Source organism: Pinus tabuliformis, chromosome 6, assembly GCF_031772625.1.
Source record: "Pinus tabuliformis cultivar Carrire ecotype Pingquan chromosome 6, CPIR1, whole genome shotgun sequence".
Lineage (NCBI taxonomy): Eukaryota > Viridiplantae > Streptophyta > Pinopsida > Pinales > Pinaceae > Pinus > Pinus tabuliformis.
Window position 1 is genome coordinate 851,270,938 of NC_142292.1, and position 6,940 is coordinate 851,277,877.

Consider the following 6,940-nt stretch of genomic DNA (forward strand, 5'->3'; position numbering starts at 1 on the left):
CTGCCCCGGACTCCGTAGAGGGGGGTTACCCGCCCCCCTCAAACCCCCCGGACAAGGGGGGCTGCCGCCCCCCCTGTAACCCCCCCGCTGCGTAATCGGCGCAACAAAGGGGGGCTACCGCCCCCCTCTAACCCCCCGTTTCACTACGTCGATTAGTCGTGGAAAGAATATAACACAACCCAACAATCTCCCACTTGTTGTTTTCTTTCCACAGGGGGCCACAGGAGAGCTTAGTCATTTTTCCAACCCTAAAACACCCATTGTTTCTCTACACCAAGAGAACTTCTCAGAGCTCACAGATTTTGTCAATGCATCTGTAGTATTCTTCAAAGTGTCCACCTTTACCAGCAACACCTTTTTGTCTTCTATCATATCCCTCACAAAGTGATACTGAACATCAATGTGCTTTGTCTTTGAATGATAAGCAAGGTTCTTTGCCAAGAAAATTGCACTTTGGCTGTCACAGTCTATTCTTATAGCTCCCTATACTAACCCCACACTTGAACACAATCTCTGCAACCAAACTGCTTCCTTGCTTGCATGAGTGGCTACCATGTATTCTGCCTCTGTAGTTGATAGTGCCACTACAGATTGTTTCTTACTCATCCAACTGACTGCACCTCCAAGTAGGTTAAACACATACCCACTTGTAGATCTTCTCTGATCCAGATCTCCAGCCCAGTCTGCATCAACAAAACCATGAATATCCAACACTCTGTCCAATCCTGGTCTTCCTTGGTAGCACAAACCATAATCACTAGTGCCACGCAAATACCTGAAAACCCGCTTCACTGCTGTCCAGTGCTCCTTCCCAGGTTTTGACATAAACCTGCTCAATACTCCCACTGCATGTGCAATGTCTGGTCTAGTATAGACCATTGCATACATCAGGCTACCGACTGCACTTTCATATGGAACACGGGACATGTCCTCTTCCTCTTCTTGTGTCTTGGGACACTGTTCAGCAGATAACCTCACACCTACAGGAATAGGAACCTTCACCGGTTTACTATCCTGCATATTAAACCTCTGCAGTATTGTCTCGACATACTTCCTCTGGTTTAACCAGAGCTTCCTCTTTGCCTGATCTCTTTTAATTTCCATGCCCAAAATATAGTTTGCAGCACCAAGATCTTTCATGTCAAATTTGGAGGACAATTGGGTCTTCAAATCCTGGATAATTTCTTTGTCATTTCCAACCAACAACATATCATCCACATACAAGACCAGATAAATAACACGGTCACCAATTAATTTAAAATACACACAATGATCTGCTTTGCTTCTAGTGAAGCCAAGTCCCCGTATAAATGTATCAAATTTCTGATACCACATCCTTGGTGACTGTTTTAACCCATACAGAGACTTCTTTAACTTGCATACCAGTTCTTTCTTACCCTTCACCGCAAAGCCTTCAGGTTGCTTCATGTAGATTTCCTCTTCCAAATCCCCGTGAAGAAATGTTGTCTTCACATCCATCTGTTCTACCTCAAAATCAAAAGCAGCAGCAACAGATAAAAGTAATCTAATAGAAGCTACCTTGGCAACAGGAGAAAAAATATCCCCAAAATCAATTCCCGGCACCTGGGAATAACCTTTTGCTACCAACCGAGCTTTGTATTTCTCCACCTTTCCTTCTGCATTAGTCTTCTTCTTGAACACCCATTTGCTGCCAATGGGTTTCCTTCCAGCCGACAACTCTACCAGATCCCAAGCCTCATTTTTGTGCAAAGATGCCATTTCATCAACCATGGCCTCTTTCCAAAGTTTTCCATCCTCTGAATCCACTACTTCCTTCACAGTTCTGGGATCATCATTAGTAACAGACAAAGAAAAATTTGAACTGAAAGCAGATGGACTATACCTTTCTGGCTGCCTTCTTTCTCGACCTGATCTTCTCACAGCCGGAGTTAGTGGCTCTTCATCTTCTGATTCCTCCTCTGCTGCAGAGTCTGATTCTTCCTCCTTTGGCTCAAACTCTATCTTCTCAGGTTCCTTTGGTTGGACTTCATGTTGAATAACATCTTTTACCTCTCTGAACACCACATCTCGGCTGTACACAACCTTCCGTGTGACTGGGTTCCAAAGCTTATAACCCTTTAAACCATCCTTATACCCAATAAAGATGCACTTTTCAGATTTACTATCCAACTTGGCTCGTTTCTCCTTTGGAACATGTACATATGCATCACATCCAAATACCCTCAGATGTGAAAGAGAGGGTTTCTTACCAGTCCATACTTCTTGTGGAGTCTTATCCTCCAACACTGATGAAGGTGATCTGTTGATCAGGTAACATGCAGTATCCACCGCCTCTGCCCAGAATTCCTGTCCTAACCCGGCACCACTGAGCATGCTTCTTGCCCTTTCCATCAATGTCTTGTTCATTCTTTCTGCGACTCCATTTTGTTGAGGTGTATATGGAGTAGTCTTCTGCCGTGCTATACCACACTTCTTACAAAATTCTTCAAATTCCTTGCTGCAAAATTCTCCACCATTATCTGTCCTCAGCACCTTTATCTTCTTCTCTGTCTGATTTTCCACCAGAGCCTTAAATTCTTTAAACCTGTCAAAGACTTCAGATTTCTTCTTAAGGAAATATATCCATGTATTCTTTGAGAAGTCATCTATGAATGATACATAGTACACAGACTTACCCAGTGATGGAACCTTCACAGGTCCAAACACATCACTGTGCACAAGCTCTAATATCTGTTTCGTCCTCTTACCACCAGAGGGGAAACTCACTCGATTCTGCTTCCCATACACACAATTTTCACAGAAATCAAAATCCAAAGAGCTATCATTCATACCTTCTACCATACCTTTACCATGAAGTATTCGAAGGCCCTTCTCTCCAATATGTCCAAGCCTTTGATGCCACAACATGGTCTTCTCTCCAGAGACCACTAGATTTTCTACTCCATTTTCAGGAACCATAGAACTATTGCACCCATCAACAACAGTGCTACCTTGCAGTTTGTACAGATTTCCAATCCGAACTCCCCGCATCAATATCAGTGCTCCTCGAACTATCTTGCAGGTATCTTTCTCGAACACCGTCTTTACACCTGCATCATCCAACTTGCTTACAGAAATCAGATTTCTGGCCAATGCAGGAATATGTAGAACACCCGGAAGTGTTCTAACCCTTCCACCTTGCAACTTCAACTTTACTTTTCCCCGACCAATGATTCTAGCCTTCCTATCATCTCCTAAGAAGACATCACCACCATCGTATTTCTCATACTCGCAGAACCACTCTCTATGGGGAGTGAAGTGAAAGGATGCACCTGAGTCAATCAACCATGCCTCATGATCTACATGTGTACTTGAAGAAGGCAAGTACTCATCCCCACCTTCATCTGAGGTGGTTTTCGCCTCTGCAGAAGGAGCATCATCAGATCCCTTTCCTTTATCAGGAGCTTTAGATTTACAATCCCTTCTGAAGTGTCCTTCCTTTCCGCATTTCCAGCACACCACCTTTGTAGGTTTTCCTGGAGATTTAGATCTCCCTCTAGATTTAGATCTCCCACTCGATGACTTATTTTTGTTTCTGTTCTGGGACCGTCCTCGTACAGACAAGGCATCACCATTCTAGTTGTCCATATTCTTCCGTCTCATCTCCTCCGTCGGCAAGGCTGAGACTATTTCATCAAACTGCAAAGCAGTTGCATTGCTACCTATTGCAATAACCAGACTATCCCACGAATCTGGTAGAGAACACAATAGACTGATGCACTTATCTTCATCTGAAATTTTAATATCAACAGATAATAATTGACTTACCACAGTATTAAACGCATTCAGATGCTCTGTCACCGAGTCTCCATCTTTCATCCTCAAGTTATACAGCTTTTTTCGCAGGAACAATTTATTCACCAGAGACTTAGATTGGTACAAAGTCCCTAACTTGACCCACAAATCCTTCGTTGTAGCTTCCCCTGATACATTCAACAATACTGAATCTGAGACACACAATCGTATTGTGCTCTTTGCCTTCCGATCCAACTTCTTCCATTCTTCATCGGTCACTCTCGATGGTTTAGTACCTGGATCTACCGCGATCCACTGATCTTTATCCACCAACAGATCCTCCATCTTAGGTTTCCACAACTCAAAATTCTAACCATTGAACTTCTCAATCTCGATCTTTCCACTGCTCGCCATCTTCTTTCACCACCATAATCGATCTCGCAGATCTCCCACTGAACAGGGTCTACCACAGGCCCGAGCGAAACCCCTCAGCAACAAAGGCGTCCCCTTGAAGCAAAACAGCTCTGATACCAAATGTAGGTTTTAACCCTATACAGAAAATTACCTGCATACGAATTCTTAAACAAAGAAAATAAACAATGCGAGAGCATAACCCATAAAACACATATGCACAGAGATTTTTCCCTGGATCCCAAAACCGGGACTACCAGCTTGATTTTTCATTATGTTCCTTTCAATGTTACAATACATATTTATACATGCCGAAGCATCCAATACCATGGACCGAAAAACCATCGTGTCCAATACCATGTGCGAAAATCATGCACAAAACCATAGGTAGGTTCGCCCAACCTAATATAGGGTCCAAAAAAAAATTTCCCGGGGCGCTGCCCCGGACTCCGTAGAGGGGGGCTACCCGCCCCCCTCAAACCCCCCGGACAAGGGGGGCTACCAGCCCCCCTCAAACCCCCCGGACAAGGGGGGCTGCCGCCCCCCCTGTGACCCCCCCACTGCGCAATCGGCGCAACGAAGGGGGGCTGTCGCCCCCCTCTAACCCCCCGTTTCACTACGTCGATTAGTCGTGGAAAGAATATAACACAACCCAACAATCTCCCACTTGTTGTTTTCTTTCCACAGGGGGCCACAGGAGAGCTTAGTCATTTTTCCAGCCCTGAAACACCCATTGTTTCTCTACACCAAGAGAACTTCTCAGAGCTCACAGATTTTGTCAATGCATCTGCAGTATTCTTCAAAGTGTCCACCTTTACCAGCAACACCTTTTTGTCTTCTATCATATCCCTCACAAAGTGATACTGAACATCAATGTGCTTTGTCTTTGAATGATAAGCAAGGTTCTTTGCCAAGAAAATTGCACTTTGGCTGTCACAGTCTATTCTTATAGCTCCCTATACTAACCCCACACTTGAACACAATCTCTGCAACCAAACTGCTTCCTTGCTTGCATGAGTGGCTGCCATGTATTCTGCCTTTGTAGTTGATAGTGCCACTACAGATTGTTTCTTACTCATCCAACTGACTGCACCTCCAAGTAGGTTAAACACATACCCACTTGTAGATCTTCTCTGATCCAGATCTCCAGCCCAGTCTGCATCAACAAAACCATGAATATCCAACACTCTGTCCAATCCTGGTCTTCCTTGGTAGCACAAACCATAATCACTAGTGCCACGCAAATACCTGAAAACCCGCTTCACTGCTGTCCAGTGCTCCTTCCCAGGTTTTGACATAAACCTGCTCAATACTCCCACTGCATGTGCAATGTCTGGTCTAGTATAGACCATTGCATACATCAGGCTACCGATTGCACTTGCATATGGAACACGGGACATGTCCTCTTCCTCTTCTTGTGTCTTGGGACACTGTTCAGCAGATAACCTCACACCTACAGGAATAGGAACCTTCACCGATTTACTATCCTGCATATTAAACCTCTGCAGTATTGTCTCGACATACTTCCTCTGGTTTAACCAGAGCTTCCTCTTTGCCTGATCTCTTTTAATTTCCATGCCCAAAATATAGTTTGCAGCACCAAGATCTTTCATGTCAAATTTGGAGGACAATTGGGTCTTCAAATCCTGGATAATTTCTTTGTCATTTCCAACCAACAACATATCATCCACATACAAGACCAGATAAATAACACGGTCACCAATTAATTTAAAATACACACAATGATCTGCTTTGCTTCTAGTGAAGCCAAGTCCCCGTATAAATGTATCAAATTTCTGATACCACATCCTTGGTCACTGTTTTAACCCATACAGAGACTTCTTTAACTTGCATACCAGTTCTTTCTTACCCTTCACCGCAAAGCCTTCAGGTTGCTTCATGTAGATTTCCTCTTCCAAATCCCCGTGAAGAAATGTTGTCTTCACATCCATCTGTTCTACCTCAAAATCAAAAGCAGCAGCAACAGATAAAAGTAATCTAATAGAAGCTACCTTGGCAACAGGAGAAAAAATATCACCAAAATCAATTCCCGGCACCTGGGAATAACCTTTTGCTACCAAACGAGCTTTGTATTTCTCCACCTTTCCTTCTGCATTAGTCTTCTTCTTGAACACCCATTTGCTGCCAATGGGTTTCCTTCCAGCCGGCAACTCTACCAGATCCCAAGCCTCATTTTTGTGCAAAGATGCCATTTCATCAACCATGGCCTCTTTCCAAAGTTTTCCATCCTCTGAATCCACTACTTCCTTCCCAGTTCTGGGATCATCATTAGTAACAGACAAAGCAAAATTTGAACTGAAAGCAGATGGACTATACCTTTCTGGCTGCCTTCTTTCTCGACCTGATCTTCTCACAGCCGGAGTTAGTGGCTCTTCATCTTCTGATTCCTCCTCTGCTGCAGAGTCTGATTCTTCCTCCTTTGGGTCAAACTCTATCTTCTCAGGTTCCTTTGGTTGGACTTCATGTTGAATAACATCTTTTACCTCTCTGAACACCACATCTCGGCTGTACACAACCTTCCATGTGACTGGGTTCCAAATCTTATAACCCTTTAAACCATCCTTATACCCAATAAAGATGCACTTTTCAGATTTACTATCCAACTTGGTTCATTTCTCCTTTGGAACATGTACATATGCATCACATCCAAATACCCTCAGATGTGAAAGAGAGGGTTTCTTACCAGTCCATACTTCTTGTGGAGTCTTATCCTCCAACGCTGATGAAGGTGATCTGTTGATCAGGTAACATG